We start from the raw sequence: 20597 nt of genomic DNA, 5'->3' as shown, positions 1-20597 counted from the left end.
TAGAAAATATTCATTGGACAGTGTGATCAGTGTTCATGAAAGAAAACTCTGAGGCCTGACCTGTGGTGGCGCAGTGGATAAAGCATCGACCTGGAAATGCTGAGCTCGCCGGTTCAAAACCCTGGGCTTGCCTGGTCAAGGCACATATGGGAGATGGGAGTTGATGCTTCCAGCTCCTCCCCCCCTTCTCTCTCTCTGTCTCTCCTCTCTCTCTGTCTCTCCCTCTCCTCTCTAAAATGAATAAAAAAATAAAATAAAAAAGAAATTAGAACCATCTTAAAAAAAAAAAAAACATTTGAAGAAAACTCTGAGTAGAAGGGTCTGCTGACAGGAGAGAATGGAGTCAAGAATGAGAGTATGATGAAGAAATTCCTAAAAGAAGTTTGGCTGTGAAGAGAAGAAGACAGAATTGTAGCTCAGCAGAAAGTTGACTTGAAAGAAAGATTTTTTTTATCATTTAAATTTAAAGAGATTTTAGGCAGTTTCAAGGACAATTAAAAAATAAAGCAAAAAAGTAGAATAAAATATATAAAAAAGAAGATGGTGATTATAATAATTAATCAGGCCAAAAGGAAGCAGTAGCAGCTGAAATGCAGAACCTCTTTGTTCCTCAAATAAAGAAACAACAGAGACAGGTGCATATTCTAATAAAGGTGGGGCAAAAGTAGGTTTACAATAGTTCCTATAGAAAATAATATAATAATTAATAAATAATAATACAAGAATATACTCTGTGTTCCAAGTACTCAAAACTGAAAATCTACCTTTGCTCTATCTAACTGGTGTATGTGTATATGTAAACATTTACATATACTTTTTGTAAATGTTTACATATTAACTTATTCCATAACCATATGAATGCTAAAAACTAGTAATACTCTCATTATATAGATGAGAAATTAGCTAAATTGCCAAAAGCCAATTATCTACCTGGTATATCCAGGAATCAAACCTAGACAGCCTGAACTTGTGGCCAAAGTATTTAATGACCTACTTATAATATTGTCCTACGTCGTCTTAAATTGTTCTGGTTTATTTTTCAGATCACTAAGAGGAGCTTGTCTTTCGGCTTTTGCTGTTTTTCAATAAAGACTAATTTAATCTTCAAAATAAAACATATATGATTTTTTTTCAATATTTTAGATAAAGAAACAAATGTTTAGAAGAAATAAAAAAATGTCCTCAATTTTAAATATAGTAAATGGTAAAGGTTAAATTTGAACCCACATCTGTCTCAGTTTAAAGGCACTGGCCTATTCATTTGCCAAGATGAATGAGTTTCAAATTCTCATTTGAAAGCTGCTATCCTGCTGATCACAGTTACTTCAAGATTGATCCCTCAACCCTTCTTTAGAAGAAAGCTTTTCTTTTTTTCTTTTTCTTTCCCCTCCAGATCCTACTACAGTAATTCAAATTTGTTGCCCTCCTCAGCGCTCCAATAGTACCACATAGGGACTTCAGCCACAGCACACTTCTTTGTACTATAATTACCTATTTAATTATGGAACAGGATAACTGTTCTCACATTCTTTTTTAAATGAGAAAGACTACCCACTGTTTCAGACTAGTCTTGCTGAAAGTAACCTAGAGCAAATCTGGTGATTTTGGTGTCTAAACTTTATGAGGCGTTGGATAAATAGTATATGGAGCCTTGTGGATTTAGAAACAAAGCAAAACAAACAAACAAACAAAAAACAAACAAAAACTGGAGTGTTGCCTTGAATTGCTACACTAGATCCAATGTTAGAACAACACAAAGTGGAAAAATGGTGGACTAATGTTCTTTGGTGGTTGGGGTACTCTGAGCAGGTAAGAAGTGCTTGCTGCCCTGGCCGGTTGGCTCAGTGGTAGAGCGTCGGCCTGGCGTGCAGAAGTCCCGGGTTCGATTCCCGGCCAGGGCACACAGGAGAAGCACCCATCTGCTTCTCAACCCCTCCCTCTCTCTTTCCTCTCTGTTTCTCTCTTCCCCTCCCGCAGCGAGGCTCCATTGGAGCAAAGATGGCCCGGGCTCTGGGGATGGCTCCTTGGCCTCTGCCCCAGGCGCTAGAGTGGCTCTGGTCCCGACAGAGTGATGCCCCGGAGGGGCAGAGCATCGCCACCTGGTGGGCAGAGCGTCGCCCCCTGGTGGGCGTGCCGGGTGGATCGGGGTCAGGCGCATGCGGGAGTCTGTCTCTCCCCGTTTCCAACTTCAGAAAAAAAAAAAAAGAAGTGCTTGCTAATTTCCATGTGGTACTTAGCCTTATATGATGCTGAAAAATTTTTGAGAATCAGTGATTTATCAGGTAATAACTGAACATGAAGAAAGCTCTGAAAAATATCTAATTTAATCCATTTAATCCATTCTTATAAACACTGGGGGTTCTGGGCAGCTCCTGACCAGCTGGGCACCCCAGCAGCAGAGGACAGGTTTATCTTCTTCTCTCTATAGGACTAGGCCTAGAAAATGTAAACCCTTTGATGATGAGAAGTAATGATAAACCCCTGGTTCTCATAGCCTGGCATCGAAAACCATATCCCCATATCCTATACCAACTGATTCAATTTTTTTGGATTAGCTGTGACAGGATATTTTCAGAGCTAAATATTGTATTTTTTTTAATCTGTGGAGAAGCATGAAGGATTAGTGGAAAATGAAGATCATTATCAATTTGTCTCTATATAGTCAAGCAGGGCTAAGCGATGGCGTTTGCCAGTTACTACTCCAACATGAGAAGACTTTGATGATTTATTTTTGCCACCCCTGTATTACAAATGCCCAGGCAATGTGGAAATTAATAATTGTATATTTTGCCTGACCAGGCGGTGACGCAGTGGATAGAGCATCGGAATGGGATGAGGAGGACCCACGTTCAAGACCCCGAGGTCACCAGCTTGAGCGCAGGCTCATCTGGTTTGAGCCAAAGCTCACCAGCTTGGACCCAAGGTTGCTGGCTCAAGCAAGGGGTCACATATGAACAACACGGTCACATATGAGCAATCAATGAACAACAAAGGTGTCGCAACGAAAAACTGATGATTGATGCTTCTCATCTGTCTCCGTTCCTGTCTGTCTGTCTCTATCTATCCCTCTCTCTGACTCTTTCTCTGTCCCTGTAAAATAATAATAATAATAATAATTGTATATTTAATAAATAAAACAGGAAGAAACATAGCATTTTCCCTTTGATGGTAAACTCAGATGGATATAGCTCTAAGTAATTGTAATAGCTAATTGTTTATGGGTTTTGTAGCACTATGCTAGTAATGTTATAGATATTATTTCATTTAACACTTAAACATCTCTGAAGTAGGTACTGTTATTTTGTTCAAAACTAATATTAGATACTAAACAATATGGCTACCATCATACAATTAATAATTGACAAAATCAGTATTGAATAAGGATTAAAATACAAGTAGTTCAATTATAAATATTCTACTCTTAATCTTAGATATATATATATATATATTACCTTGTCAAAAGCAATAGGTTGAAAAAAACACTTTTAAATGGATTATTTATGAATTAAAATTTCCATCACTGTAATTCTTTAAGTATAAAACACTTGTATTTCCTCAAAGATAAACTATATTTTATACACATAATAAAGGTGACCTAGATAGTTAACATTAAAATTTCACCATTGATTTAGAACTAACTATAATTTTTGAAATCATATTTAGCAAATTCAATAATCTTTTTAATTTTATATCAGTAATTTTGAAAGAGACACTATGACTATAAACTGTGTGATTCAAAATTTCATCTAAGCAGAGTGTGAATAAACAAACATTTGAGTTTCTTGAAATAGTACAATATTATTTAACTTGTTCCATACTTTCTTGTTTTCTAAGCCACGCAAGAAAAAAAGAAGAATCGCACAAATAAAATTGCATAATAGCATAGAATTTTACCTTGAGTTGAATCAGGAAAATAAAATATTATTTGTATAAGGTCTATAGATGTTTTATACCCACCTCCATCCCGACTTCATACCCCTTGTCTCATTCTCTTTTATCTCATGTATCTAATACATAGTTACATAAAGTAGAGGTACCTTATAGAAAGAAGTCAACCAATTGCTATAATGATATCTTTCAGTATTTTCAGAGAGAAATGTATCACACTGTGTTTTCAATTATAAGTCATCATGGAAATTATATGATAACTAAAAATAATAATCCTGAATGATGTAAAGAAAAATTAGTTGGAAATGAACAGTTTTTTTCCCCCCACAGTTTCTCTTTTTTTCTCTCTGTCCTTCCTGTTTCTCCTTTAAAAAACACTGTCTCCTGAATGTGCTTGCAGACACTATCCACTTACTCTCTTGAGAGGCTCAGGTTTAGTTGAGGAGAAAGCCATTTAAGCAAATAAATTGCAAAAAGGTAAAGGTTTTACATAAACAAAATATTGCACAGTGGACTTTCATTGTATTTCCCAGTATTTAGAATAAAGAGATGGATGATAAATCAGTGTTTTTTGACAACTAGACACAAAACAATAAGGTACAATTTTCATTTAAAATGACTCATTTGTGCTTGACCAGACAGTGGTGCAGCGGATAGAGCATAGGCATGGGACGCTGATAACCCAGGATCAAAACCCTGAGGCCACCAGCTTGAGAGTGGGGTGGCTGGTTTGAGTGTGAGATCATAAATGTGACCCTACAGTCCCTGGCTTGAGCCCAAGGTTGCTAGCTTGAAGCCCCAGTTTGCTGGCTTGAGCAAGGGGTCATTGGTTCAACTGGAGCTGCCCAGTCAAGGCACATGTGAAAAAGTAATCACTGAACGACTAAGGTGCTGCAACTATGACTTGATGCTTCTTATCTCTCTCCCTTCTGGTCTGTCTGTCCCTATCTGTGTCTCTGTCTGTCTGTCTGTCTCTCTCTTGCAAAATAAATAAAATAAAATAAAATGATCCATTTGAATTGTTGTATTCTGGATTTTATAATCAAAGAACAAGATGTCATCACTTTTTTAATTAGAATCAAATTATTAGGCAAATCAAAAGACAAGGTTAGTTTCTTTCTCATTAAAATTCATGTCATATTTTCTTATTTAATGATTATTGAGAAAATTTCATAATGCTAAATAAATTCCACTGACATATGCACTCTACATTTATGATAATATTTTTTCCTAAAATATTTAGAAGTGAGGTAATGAAGTAATTGGCTGTTTTCTCTAAATTTTAGTTATTTTTAAGTGTTTAACATCAAAATATTTATAGCAAATTAGTAAAGACTAAATCTAACTAGGGTCAGTGTAATGATCAGTTCTGTATATTTCCCATTACACTAGACCAAGAGCAGAGAGTTTTGATTTTTAGATTCCTATTGACACGATACCATATTATTAGAACCAAAAAGTGGGCAGTTAAACAACAGAAATTCATTGTCTCACGGTTCTCCAAGCCTGAAATCAAGGTATTGACAGGGTCTCTGAGGAGGATCTGTTCTAAGCCTTTCTCCTTGGCTTTTAGATGGCTGTCTTCAGTTCACATGGAGTTCTTTTGTATGTGCCTATGTACAAGTCCCCCCTCTTTTTAGGACACCAGTCATATTTGATTAGGGCCCATTCTATTGACCTGTTAACTAATTACATCTACAACAGTCCTATTTCCAAATAAGGTTATTTTCTGAAGTATTAGGATTTAATATTTCAAGACATTAATTTTTTAGGGGAAACACTCTTCAACCGATAACACTATAAAATTTGTATTTCAGTCCTTCCTTTTAAAAATATGGGAATAAGCTCAGAATGATGTCATCATCTTTGGATCTTTGGTTTCTCCTTAATATATGCCAATATGTAAGCACTTTTTTACAGACAGAATTTCCTGTTTAACATCTGCAAATGATTATAAGGTGTATTATTTTTTTAATCCCCCTTGTATTCACCTAGGTACTAGTAATTAGTACCTGATGATTTCATATGTGATACAGTACCCAAAGGGTTTTGTCTTGCTATATTTTATTTCTGGGTATTGGGGAAAGGGAATGTAGTTATTGTGGGTTAATGTGGGTTAAAGTGGGTGTGTTAATTAGACATATTACTTTTCAATTAGTCTGTCCCCTGGAGATAATTTCAAGTGTTTTTTCATTCTTAAAGTATTGTATATGACATATTTTGCTTTTCTTCATCCCATCTAACTCTCAAAATCAGGTATTACAGACTAGAAAATGTGAAGTATAAAACAAGTAATTCTCATTATAGATTAAGCCTCTTTACAGGCAATCCGAGTTGTAGTGGTATTTTTACTATATTGAATTTATCAGACAAGTAGTAGAAACTCTGATCTTTGGCAAAGAATCTTACAGAGTAGAAATTAAAGGTATAAAAGGGTCAGTGAAAGAGATCAGAGGCTACAAAGGATGCAGAGCATAAAACAGATTATAGCTCTTTCTCCTTTTGATTTGACTGGCTGAGAAAGTCAGATTTTCATAGTATGACTGATGCTGTAGTCATCTTATTCTTTCTCTCAGTGTATGAACCTTCTTAAAATTTTGTTTATAATTGTATGGAATATTTTTAATTTATTTTATTTTCTTCTTTTTGTTTTTCAGCTCAATGTCTTTCTTGATCCCCTTTTTCACTATAACTCAGCTCTTTTATATATTGTAAATTTTCAGAAAGTAGTCTTTATTACAACTCAATTGAGCTAAAATTAGGACAAAGTACAAAAATTAAAAAAAAAATCAGGTTCTTCAGTGTAGTGTGTACGTTTTATCCTGAACTACATTCAATGTTTCTAAACACATAGGCTCTTTGCCTGAAACCTCATGTAATCTCAGAGCTGAAAGCATGCACAACATCAACATAGAGTGATATGGACTCATATCCTTCTGTTTTAGAGCCTTTCAGAGATGAGATTGATACTTTATATACATCCACTAGTTATTTTACTATGAGAAAATAGTAAAATAGTTATCAGTTCTGTTATCTGCAACATGAGGATAATAATAACTACCTACCTCATACGTTTGCTCCAGGGTTACTAAAGATGACAAATGCAAACTACCTTAAGTATTGTTTTCTTAAATGATTATTAAGATCATCAACATTATTGTGCACACAAAACTTTTGAAAATTGTTATTTCCATCTTCCTAATACAAACTGGCTAATAACATTACCTTTAGCAATAATCCCTTTTATACCATTTCCAGACATATAAATTTGTTTGGAAAATTTTATTTTTACCCCAAAGGCCAGATCTTAGGTCTTTTTCTTAAAAACCTTGTCACTGAGAAAGCATTAATTCCAGGGGTTCAATTTACACATCCATAAAATAGGAATAATAATCATGCCTACCAGGACTACTATGATTAGTTTTGAGAGTAAGTTGTAAAACATAAAGCATAATATACCATAGATGTTTCATGCACTGATTGTCAGTTTTGCAAGAATATGGGCCACTATATCATGTTATCAAAGAGAGTTAAAAGGACAGATGCAGCCAGATATAACCAGAAATACTGAGAAAATGTAATTGCCTACGTAACTAGCCAGCTTAAATGAATAAGTCAATCCACCAATCACTGAGATTTTCATCAGGTGTTATTCCAGTAGGATTGATGCAGTTTAGCATTATAATTCAAGCCATGTGTGGTTATTTGTATAATTATGAACATTTCAAGGTTAATTCCTCTAAAATGACATTTACTCTTTCATATTATTTTTTAAATATATAAATGATTTCCAAATAAATAGTGCACACGTTTGAGGCTTGTCTCACTTTGCATATCAGTCTTGGGACCTTGAGCCACTGATGTATACATTAATCATATAAATATGACTATGATTAATATATATATATGATTATGAGGTTATTTCATTTAAAAATGAATACTCTTTCTTTTTAAAATATTCAATAGCATATCAAGTCATTTTTTATTACAGTCTGAGAATTTGGATAACATACTCTCTTTCCTAAAACTGGGAAATGAAAACTGCTTACTGAATAGAAGTGTTATTAAATATGTCTTTTATTTCTATAGATATATTTTCAACTGTAGTTTGTAAAATTATTCAACAGTTCCAAAGTCACATTTCTAAGGCATTTACATACTCAGTAATCCATGGAGATAAATTGTGATTGATGCAGGAATTAAGTCCAGAAATATCTGGTAAATAGTTGTGAAAAATTATTATATATTTACACTGATTTTGTTAACATGGGTAACACTTTTTCTTGAGAAAGAATAAATATTTCTGGGTTTTTAGAAAAAGTATGAAAAATTGATTCAAACATAGTTTATTTCTGATATGTAGTGTAGACTCTCTGAGAATCAAGGAGATTTCAGAAAGAAAAATGAAAAGCCAGCTCATAAGTGTCAATCTGGGACTCTGAAGACCCAGGTTCAAAACCCCAACCAAGGTCAGTGGCTTGAGCGCAGGCTCACCAGCTTGAGCACAGGGTCCCTGGCTTGAGCATGGGATCATAGACTTGACCCCCATGGTCACTGGCTTGAACCCAAAGGTTGCTGGCCTGAAGCCCAAGATCTCTGATTTAAGCCAGGGATCACTGGCTCAGCTGGAGTCTCCAGTCAAAGGACATATGAGACAGCACTCATTGAACAACTAAAGTGCTGCAACTATGAATAGTTGCTTCTCATCTCTCTCCTTTCCTGTCTGTCTTCCCTGGGTCTCTCTCTCTTTCTTGCTTTATACCCTTCCCTAAAAAAAAAAAAAAAAAAAAAGGAAAGGTAAGAACATGACTTAGGGGATATCAATAAAAGAGATGTATTTTTAGATGGATAATAAAATTAGGTCAGTTCATTGGTTAATTGCTTTTCTTTTGAAAGGTCTTTTGAGAGAGTTTAATATAATAGTTATTTTAAGAATAAAATATCTTTCTTTTCCCATTCTCAGATTTGATCATTAGAATTTTTAGTATCAAGGGAAACTTAAACCATATTACACTTTGAGTCAGCTTAATTATATGAATAAATTATTTATAACAAAGAATTCACATGTTTCCAGACATAATAATTGTCAACTTAATGAATTTCCTATACAAGATGGTTTTGAAAATACGTTATTTTCTATTACTTTCTTTTGTTTTACAATGGTCTGTAAAACAAAAATTAGAAGAATATTAATCTTCTACTGAAACTGTTAAAAATAATCATAGGTGCTAACCATAGGAAGGCAAATGTAGGTGAGTACCTTCTCAGAAATAATATATGTATAATATTTTTATTTATAATTTAGTTTTAAAAAATGTCTACAGTGAAAATTTATATTGTGACAATACATTATAATAAAGTAAAATATTGAAAATGAAAACATCTACCTACAATATATGTACTACAGTTACAAAATTGTAACACATATATATTTAGTAATTCCGGTATAAGTAGTTCATCACCTCTGGTATTTAATCAACATGCGGCAGAGACTCTGCTTTGTCCTCCGTTGTATAGTCAATCACATGGATTAAGACCTATCACTAAGTCAATGTGCAATAAATAGTAATTGCTAAATATCATTCCAATTGTTATAAAATTGAACAAAAACCAATAGAACATGAAATACAAACAAGTTCACTGTTAAACTATTTGGTCATATTAATTAAAACTGTAATAAACTTTCTTTTTTAGAAACAGACATCATGTTTTATAATATATATGTACATATATATTACCTATATATTTTAATTTTAGCTATATTTTAATACCTGATAAATGCATTTGGAATAAAACCAAGATTAATTAATGACCTTAGGTATTGCTGCTTTTTTGTTATATCACTTTTTTTTGGGAGGGGGGCTCTTGTTACTCCTCCACTAGTAGATAATAGAAGATAACATTGATATTTTTATTCTAAAGGTGGCTTCTCTACTTATTTGTGTCTTTTCAGTGGCAGATATTTTATACTGCCTGAATAGGAATGAATTGTTCTTGGAATCAATGAGTTCTTTTTCCTGGAACTGTAAAAAAAAAAAACTAGGAAATACGTAAGTATGTCCCAGGTCTATGTAGAGAGGATTCAGACATCAAATATAAAATAGTATAGAAAAGGGATTTTCGAATGGTGTTCTATGAAGTTTTAAGGATTCTTTTTGGTAACCAAGGATCCCCTTTGGAAAGGAAGGAAGACTCAAGTAGACAGAGCTTCAGGGCCTCCATGTAAGTTTTGAACAGGGCAAATGGACTTTATCCTGAAGAAATTAGTACATTGTTACTTAAGCTTTAATGGCCACTGTATTAAAGATTCTCTGAGGTCCTTTTTAACTTTCAAGTTCCATAATTCCATAGATACACCAAATAAAGGTATCATTTGGTTGCATACCTGATCTATTATGTCTCCCCACTTTGAGTATACATTTCATTCCCTGCAGGAGTATTTTATTACCTCTCTCCTACAAACTGTAAAAAATGTAAGGCTTGATAACACTGAATTTAGAAGTATTTTTGAGAATATCTACTTGGCTATATTCAAGAACATTAAAAGTTTGTACAGTATACTATGTATAAGAATGTTACCTTAAAATGCATATAATCTATAGTAGAACAGAAATACATATGCATATATTTGACAATGAAGAAAAATATATCCTAAAATGGTTAAATAAGAAATTAGTAAGGGTAAAATGATTATACAATGCATATTATTAAGGTACTTTGTGAAATTGTTGTGCATTTTTTATGGTTTCTTTTTGAACAATCTTAAAATTATAGAGAAGTCGCAAGTATAACAGGGATTGATTTTTTTTTTCTAAAACATTTGAGTATACATTGAGAATCTATTGCCCTATCATCACAAACTTCAAAACTCTTTAAATAAATTAATAAATAAATATACATCATTATTACAGTAGCTCAGAGAGGAGGGAGGGAGATTTATTTGCCTCTTCACCCCTTGATTTTCCTCAAAGATGTACCACCTCCCTGGCACATAGTCATCTACACGTAGTCTACATATAAGTCACATATGTAGTGTCTTCTGGCACATAGTCATCTACATATAAGAAGCTTGTCGGGCCAGAACTGCTCCTCTCGAAAACTGCTGATTTTGTCATTCTTTATCCTTTCATCAAATCTTTCCTCAATTTTCTTAGATTGTTTTTTGTTTAAAATATCTTCCTCCTCAGGAGTCATCTTGGCCTCCTTCTTGCTGCCCAGGGTCAGTGCTTAGTGGGACTCATACAGCTGTCAGTATTGTGTGCTGTAGATAAGCACAATGCAGTTCTTTAAGATGGTCTTGGAGAAAACCAGTTGGTTGTTGGATGCATCGCAGACATCAATAACCCCTGTTTTGTGCACACAACACTCAGTGTCTCAGGAGAGGTTGCCCACATCCAGCCTTAAGGCTTGGTGCTTCTTGTTGCCTCCCTGTATGCACACTGTCTGAATGTGATAAGATCTATCTCAGTGTTGGCAACACGGCACTCCAGCTTATATTTTTTGCTTCTTGTGGTGGGGCTTTCTCTTGCTCCTGGTCTTGGGGTGCTTGTGCCAATTGTTCATTGAGATGCCAATGGCTCAGCACTGCCTGGAAAGAGGTCAGAATTATTTAATGTGTAACTAAGTACCCACTCCCACATAACCACAATATCAGTCAACTCTGAAAATTAACATTAGTACATTGTATCCATTTTATTCTTAAATCTTACCCATGTTATCAATTATCCTTATATTGCTCTTTGTAGCAAGTTAGATTTACTTGTGACCCTAGTATCTTCAAACTAGAATAAATTCCCACTGTTTACTTGACTGACATAATCTTCAGGCTTTTAGTATATAAGAAAGTTATTTTGGAGAGTGTGCCTCAATCTAAGTCTGTCTGATGCTTCTTTATGATTACCTACACAGGATATTCATTCATCTTTGCCAGAAATATCACAGAAGCTGTTTTCAGTTATTTTTGTGTCTTATTAGATAGCATATGATTTCTGACACTGATGATGATCACTTTGATCAGCTGATGAAGGTGGTGTCTGCCAGTGTTCTCTGTTTCCTTTAGCAATAAAGTGTTTTATAAACAAATACATTGAAACATTGGAAGTAGTCAAGTTGCTTTCTCATCAAAGTTTTGACTTACTCAATTATGTATTCATATCAATATGGGCTCATAATTTTCTATTTTATCAGTGAGTTAAAATCAAATAATATTTACTTGGCCAGGGGGAGAACCTCTTTAAGTTATTTTTTTTTAATACCTAATCATCTTCGGTAAGTTTCCTGTTCAGGTTCCAATACTCACACCTGGTACACCACTCTCATTCTCTGTGCCTCCTTATATCTGACCCATTAGTATGCATGCCTTCATTGCTGTGTGCCACTTAATAGTTTTAGACCAGTCATTTTTAACCTTTTTCATCTCATGGCACAAATACTCCAATTATTACAATTCTGCAGCACTCCAAAAAATATTTTGCTGATCTGACAAAAAAATAGGTACAATTTTGATTTATTTGCGCAGGACATTGTTGTGTTGGCTGTTGTCATTTCCTTCTTTGACATTCTAAGGGAAAAGACGTCAGTGCCCCTAACTAAAGAGTCAAGTGTGGTAAGTTTTAAAAATTCTTGCAGCACACTAGAGTGCTGTTGCATACCAGTTAAAATCACTTGGTTAGAGTAGCAAAGGGAAGAGGAAGAGAAAAAATGTTCTTATTTTTATTATTAAAATGTTAATTTTTGTTAATTTAGAAAGTAAAATACGTTTTAAAGGGTTTTCAGATGTTTCAAACATTCTCTAAGGAAACAGTGAATGTGATGGTAGTGGTGGTCATGTATGGGTAGGTGTGTGCATTTTTTCACCAAAGAAGGGAAAGCATGTTACAAGTACAAATATTCTCTTATTAGAATTTATAGAAAATAAAAATTGAAAATAGTTACAAGAAAACATGTCTAGGAAAATCTGAAATATTAGCTATATATCTACTGTTTCTTAGACAATGGAACCATATTTCCACTCAAAGTCTAAAAACATCAGAATCATGTCTAAGCTCTCTCCCTTCTGATCTTCTACAAAATTCTGTTGGTTTCATGTTTGCAATATTTTTAATATCTTTTTAAATTTTCATTAACTTTTCATGTTTTTTTTGAGTCTTGACTCTTTCCCTTAATCTGCTACAATGCAGCAAAACTCATCCTTCTACTACAATTTTTATGCCTTTATTTTACATTATGCTGCCAAATTGATTGCTTTCTGCTTTCCATTGCCAAGAAAATAAAGATATCCAACTACAACTAGAAATTCTTTTCTAATCTACTATTTTAATATTTTCTTTCCCACTCTTCTTTCAAAATCAGTCACTCCAGCTAAAGTAAAACTTGTTCATTTCGGAAACACTTGGATGCCCAGGTCAGGACTTTGTCATCTTTTTTTTTCATACATGGCATTCTTTTATGATAACCATTTTCTTAGCTCTTCCCTAATATTTAAAGTCTTGGTCAAATGCAACCTCCTTTATGAAATGTTACCTAACTTCCCTTGAGTGAAAGTTCATTCAGCTATTTTTTTTTTAGCAAGACAGACAAAAAGACAAAGAGAGGGACAGACAGACAGGAAGGGAGAGAGATGAGAAGCATCTGTTCTTAGTTGTGGCACCTTAGTTGTTCGTTGATCACTTTCTCATATGTGCCTTGACCAGGAGCTCCAGCCAAGCCAGAGATCCCTTGCTTAAACAAGCAACGTTGGGTTCAAACCAGTGACTTTTGGGCTCAAGGCAGCAACCAGCTCTATGATCCCACATTCAAGCCAGTGACTTGGCTCTCAACCTGGATGAGCTCATGCAGTCAACCTCAGGGGTTTGAACCTGGATCCTCTGCATCGCAAGCTGACACTCTATCCATTGTGCCACCACCTGATCAGGCCATTCAGCTACTTTCTAACAGAATGGTTTGCATTATTTTCCACTATAAATTTTTTTAATTTTTTTTATTTATCAAGCACATAATATCTACATTGTACTGAACAGTAATCTCAGTGCTTTACAAATAAAATACTAATTTTCAAAACAACCCTATGAGATAAATACTTTGTTAATCTAATTTTAAAGATTAGAAATCTAATCCATGAGTATTTAAACAATTTAAACATACATAGTTTGACTCTCTTAAGGTCATATATTTAAATTTTATGTTGTGTGTGTCTGATGTTACCCATATATAATTTTACTTCTTTTATAAGAATATAAAGGGAAAACCTATGTATGACCATTTCTCCAGAGAATCTATCTAGCTCATGACATTGTATTTACAAGGCATCCTATAAGTATTTGTTTAATATAAAAGCACTAACATTTATTGAGTATATGTTATGGAGTAATACCATTACTATATGTTGCATTTTCCAGTTTATTTAATCCTTCAGTAACCTATACTATATGTACTAGTATAACATTTAAAAACTGAGAAAATTATCTCAGTAAGTCTCAAGTTATTTATTTTTTTTCTACCTGCATCTAGAAGTACAGATGGGGAATATGTGATCTTAAAGTCATTTCACAGTTTGAATAGATTATATCAGTTCAGAAGAGCAACAGCACAGACATGTAAATTGGGCAATGTTACCTTTATTTATAAATGGGGAAATTGCAGTTCAGAGAGGTTAGCTATATTGCCCAAGATTACAGATTTATAATAAGCACATCTTGGATTTTAACTCATTATTTTTGACTCTCAAATCTCAGCCATTTTGCCCCCATCAACTCCCACATTTGCTCCAAAAAAAAAAAAAAAAAAAAAAAGAATAAACACATGAAGGAAGAAATTGTGCTATCACATACCCTTCTCAAGCTAGCTTGTGGGAGACTGAGACGAGAGCATGAGAAATGTATTAGCAATCAGGAAAAACATCCCACCATGTTCACATGATAAAAATGTGGTCTCTACAGAGTTCAAAACTTCAAAACTATCTTACCTCCTCCTGTTAAACATCAAGTCAATAACAAATAGGCAAGTGGCTGATTTCTGTGAGGAAGGTGAATATTTTTTTACACCACTGAATATATTAGTAATTTTAAAGCAGTAAAAATAAATTATTCTAAAATAATAAAAGAAGTAGCAATGATGATGTGATTGATTGTCATCTAATTTCTCAAAATTTTATCTTACAAGAAAATCTAATTTGTGAACAAAGAATACCTCTATATTTCCTCAAAGAGAGTCTTTGGAAAAAGAACAACTCTATCTAGTTGTTTTTCTTAATTTATGTATTGACTTAGAGAGAGAGAGAGAGAGAGAGAGAGAGGGAGAGAGAAACCTCGATCTATTCCTGTATGTGCACTGACGGCAGATGGAATATGCAACATTTGTGTATCCAGATGACACTCTAACCAACCGAGCTCTCTGGCCAGGTCTCAGTCTAATTTGTAAAAAATAATAATGCATTAAATTAAGTAATGAGGCCAAAAACAAAGGACTGAAGTTATAAACTTTATAAGCTTTATATCTATCATAAAATGTTAAAATTAAAGTTATGATTTAGGGATCAACATTTTACAAGTATTAATATAATTTAACACTTCATCAAGAGTAGTTATGTGTTTCATATATTCTACCCAAAATCAGAGGTTTTTAACACACTCCATTAAAAAAACACTTTTTATCGAAGTAAACCGCAGTGAGGAGGTATAAGTGGCTAGAAGCAGTTGTTTCATATTATATCTCCAGTAGAACCCAGAGTTGACATTAAACTTTTAGCTACAGATCCACTAAAACAACAACAAAAACCTTGAATAATCTAACTGTTGCATCTAATGTAGGTGCTTCTATCCCATGCTTTTTGACCCATTTTGCATAATGAAAATATTTCCTTATCTTTTGTTGCTAAAGCATATTTTATTATTTTTATGTCACATTGTGCATGAATGCATGAGAAAAAAATGTACATTTTACAATTTCAAAAATAAAATATCTGACCATTTAAAAATCTTCATAGACATAGTTAAAATGCATTTTAAAAAGATTCCTTCATTTTATATTCTAATCAAGTGCATAACAGACCTCATTTTTAATACCTTCAGCATTATTTCATAAGATATAAAACATTTTTACTTTTGAAGATCTATTGGGAGAACAATTACATCTCAATATAATTTTAAATTCTATTCCTTGGTTTATGAATAAGTGAATTAGCTTAAATATTTTTTAAAATGTTTATCAAATTATAATATATATCTTTCTTAGGGAGTTTGCATTTATATAGAGTATTCACTCTTCTATTGGATTACTTGTCATTATTTCTCAAAACACTGTAATAATTTCTAAATACTTCCATTTCAAATTTATGTACATTTTTTTTTACCTTTCAATTTTTATAAAAGACAAACAGGCCCTGGCCAGTTGGCTCACGGTAGAGCATAGGCCTGGCGTGCGGGAGACCCGGGTTCGATTCCTGCCAGGGCACATAGGAGAAGCGCCCATTTGCTTCTCCATCCACCCTCCTCTGTCTCTCTTCCCCTCCCGCAGCTAAGGCTCCATTGGAGCAAAGATGGCCCCGGGCGCTGGGGATGGCCCCTTGGCCTCTGCCCCAGGCGCTAGAGTGGCTCTGGTTGCGGCAGAGCGACGCCCCCTGGTGGGCAGAGCCGGGTGGATCCCGGTCAGGTGGATCCCGGTCGGGCGGATCCTGGTCCGGCGAATGAGGGAATCTGTCTGACTGTCTCTTCCCGTTTCCAGCTTCAGAAAAAAAAAAAAAAAAAGACAAACATATTTAGAGTAAGAAGTAATGATTTTCTCTTTTCCATTCTGATACTGAGTTAATTCATGACTACATTTGCTTATGACAACAATGCAAAATCAACACACTTTATAGAACAATTTTGAATACTTAGGGCTTCCAACTTTTCAGTAAATTTGTCAGGCATTTTTGGTGGACAATGTACACTTTCAACACTGACTAAATTATTTTATGTCAGTTTTGTAGTCAGATGAAGTACTGACTCTGTTGATATATATATATAAAGAAATAAATATATATTTATATAATAAATATATTATATATTTATATATCATATAATACATTTTATATATTATATTTATATAGTAAATATTATATATTATATAGTAAATATATTATTTACTTACTTACTTATTTATTTATTTATTAAATGAGAGGCAGGAAGGCAGACAGACTCCCAGATGCACCCTGACCAGGGTCCACTGGCAAGCCCCCTACAATGCGATATTTTGTCCATCTGGGACCACTGCTTTGATGCTTGGCAACCAAGCTATTTTAGCGCTGAGGTGAAGTCATGAAGCCATCCTCATTGCCTGGGTTTAACTTGCTTGAACCTTTTAAGCCATGGTTGAAGGAGGGAGAGTGAGAGAATGGGGGGGGGTGGAGAAGGAAAAGGTCACCTTCTGGGAATCGAACGTGAGACTTCCTCAGACCCAGCCAACACTCTACTGCTGAGCCAACTGGCCAGGATCTTGCATCTGTTGATATTTTAGCACCTAGGATATCTCATATATTTTTATAAACTCATAATATTTCTAAAACCTTTTGTAGCAAACAGCATATGCTAAAGCTATTATAAAAAATCTGACTGAGATGATAATTTTACTCTCAAACATGATTTAAGTCTTTTATAAAGGATATATTCTGCATAAAATAATATAACCAATGAAGCCTCTTTTTGGATAATTTCACTTTCAAGGTGATCTCATGTTATAGGCCCTGATGAAAGATATTTTAGAGCAGTGCCCTTGTCAGTGTTGTTTTTTCTGTATCAGTGACATAAAATAGTGTCTAAATGTTTGATTAATAAATAGACCATCAAGGCACTGTCTGAATACTAGTTAATATTTACTATTCCATATCTAATGTCTTCTTTTCTTGTTAGCAAAGTGAAAGCGATATTACCCTAATAGAAGTTTAAAGACATTATTCTGGATGTTACATTTTGGAAAGTTAAAAGAATAAGTGATTACAAAACGAAAATGCAATAAGTATAAGAGAGTCTAACTTTACAAAATATTTTACATGACTAGATTTAAGTACAGATAATTGAAATTATTATTAATGTAACTTCTAATACTTAAACAATATAGCACTATTTAATATATATATTTTAATATACTTAGAGGAAATTGAGGTAGAATATTTAAGTAATGAAGTTGGGATATTTTAAATGTAAATTCAAGATTTTTAAGAAAGACTATGTAAAAAGTCTGTCCTGTCATTTAATGTAAAACTCAATGGCTTCTTCACAACGCTGAGTTTCTCTTATTTACCTTTCCTAATATTTCTTGGAAGTCTTGTGCCTTAACAAAATTCTGATAATAGGTTATAATATAATCCCCAAATTAGATAGTAGCCAGTTGGCTCAGTGGTAAAGCATCGGCCCTGCATGTGGATGTCCTAGGTTTGATTCCGGGTTAGGGCACACAGGAGAAGTGACCATCTGCTTCTCCAATCTCACTCTCTAACTCACTTTCTCTTCCCTTCCTGCAGCTATGGCTCAATTAGTTCGAGTGCATTGGCCCCAGGTGTTGAGGATGTCCCTGTGAAGTCTCCGCCTCTGGTGCTAAAATAGTTCAGTTGTGAGCATAGCCCAACATGGGCAGAGCATTGGTCCCAGACGGGAGTTGCCAGGTGAATCTCAGTCAGGGCACATGCAGGCGTCTGGCTATCTACCCTCCTCTTACTTGGAAAAGAAGAGAACAAACAAACAAAACATTTTTTGTTGTTAATGATTAAATTTGTTAAGTAACTGTCCAAACTTGTAAACACGATATAAATTAATTAAATAAATACAATAGAGTATTTCTGGTAATAACATAACAATTTCAAAAGTAATAATATGTGAGAAATATAATTAAACTTATTATCATTTTATTATAGTCTTTCTTTTCACCATGTCTAATGTGAGGTAAACCTTAAGGAAATAGTGAATGATCACATGTATAGATGAAAAAGTATTTCAACTGAAAGGGACAAGGGGCTACCTGAAAAATAAGATATTTCCACTATAGCAGATAAATAGCATGAACCTGAAAGCCAGAAAATAAACTAGCTTGGTTGCTAAGGGCAACTCTAAATGCTACTACTTCAAGCGTGACATTGTATTGGAAGATTCATGTCTTTGTGTCTGCTATTTATCCATCTGCAAGTGATTAAGATGATGCTATTTTAAGTCAGGTGTTCACATAACTGTCAGGAAACGTAAGTTGTGGAGCAGAGAAGTGTAAGCATTTGTGTTTAAATCCTATACCTTATGTGATGCCTAAGGCAGAGAAGTGAAAGACAGTGAAGGCTAGAGGCATGAAGAAATGTGGGTCTCTTATCAAGTGCAGTGTTGCCCTTGTCAAACAAGGCTTGCATTTGCTAGAATGTAACAGAATATCTATCTGTTTTGGTGGAAACACAGTTGCTGTACAATGGAAAATTACCTGAAATTAACTTGACAAATTTGTTTTGCAGTTCTTTGCCCTGTTACCATATATAAGGTTTGCAAAGTAAGTTACAGATGTGAAAATAAATCAGGTTAAAGTTTCAACAAAAAGTGTATAAAGATGCCTTTAATTTGTACAGGTATTGTTATGACTACGAAACTTTTGTGATGTTTGGCCAGATACTATTTCATATTATTTTTACGATTTATATCAGAAAATATTCCTTGGCATGTAAGTGTTTATAAATATAGCTTTATTTTTTCTAGCTTTATTGAGTTAAAAATAAAAATTGTATATATGTGTAAGTCATACAATTCCATGTTTTATATGTGTATATGTATACATTGTGAAATGGTCAGCATTTCCAGCACTTCATATAGTTTTCTTTTTGTTTTTGTAGTGAAGACTCTTACGGTTTTCTTTCTTAGTAAATTTCAAGTATACACTCCAGAATAACTAAGTATGGTTACAAAGCTGTACATTAGATCTCCAGAATTTATTCATCTTGCATAAATGCAACTTTGTATCCTTTAATCAGGGTATCTTCTCATTTCCCCCAATCCCAGACCCTGGTAGCCATCAGTTTACTCTCTGCTTCAAAGAGTTTGACACTTTCAGATACCACCTGTAAGAAAGATGATGCTATGACTGTAATTGTAAAACCCAAGTATCTAATGTTCTTACGAAAACTGTGATGTTGCTTGTCCATTTCCCCCAAGTCAAGTCTTCAACTATCCCTATTTATCAACCCTACAGGATGTAAAAAGAAGTGTTGCAGAATTGGGCTCCTGAAACCTGTATAATTATGTTAACTAGTATCACCCCAATAAATTCAATATAAAAATTTAAAATAAAAAGATAGTTGTGATGTTAATCTCTGCTGAAAGAAAACGACTACCGATTTCATTTATCTAATAAAATCATGGTTATTGGAAAAAAGAGAAGTCCCATTATAATTTTGACATCTGATATTTTCTATTCGTAGAAGAGGTATTGAGGTTGCACGATGGCGAGGTATTTGCCTGGAGGCTGTGCTTTCTGTTCCATTACTAGAATGGGAATTAATTTGAAATCAGGGCTTCTTTTCATCTTTGTTTCCCTAGCACAATACTGCAAGTCAAAGCTTTTAGACAATATATTTTAATTTGTAGTGCTTCTGATGCATTAACTATAATATAGACCTTAAAATTTATAAAAAATAACTCCTCATTCACTATAATCTAAAACACTTCCTAATTTTTAAAGCAAAATGATATAAGGACTGTGAAAAG

At 34.0% G+C, this 20597-nt stretch overlaps 1 pseudogene; it reads right to left on the bottom strand.

Moving 5' to 3' along the window:
• Window positions 1–10938: 10938 nt before the first annotated feature.
• LOC136309303 (small ribosomal subunit protein eS8-like) lies at window positions 10939–20035 on the bottom strand (annotated as a pseudogene).
• Window positions 20036–20597: the final 562 nt, after the last annotated feature.

Source organism: Saccopteryx bilineata, chromosome 6 (assembly GCF_036850765.1).
Source record: "Saccopteryx bilineata isolate mSacBil1 chromosome 6, mSacBil1_pri_phased_curated, whole genome shotgun sequence".
Lineage (NCBI taxonomy): Eukaryota > Metazoa > Chordata > Mammalia > Chiroptera > Emballonuridae > Saccopteryx > Saccopteryx bilineata.
The sequence above is the reverse complement of the archived record's forward strand: the minus strand, read 5'-3'. Positions and strand labels throughout refer to the sequence as shown.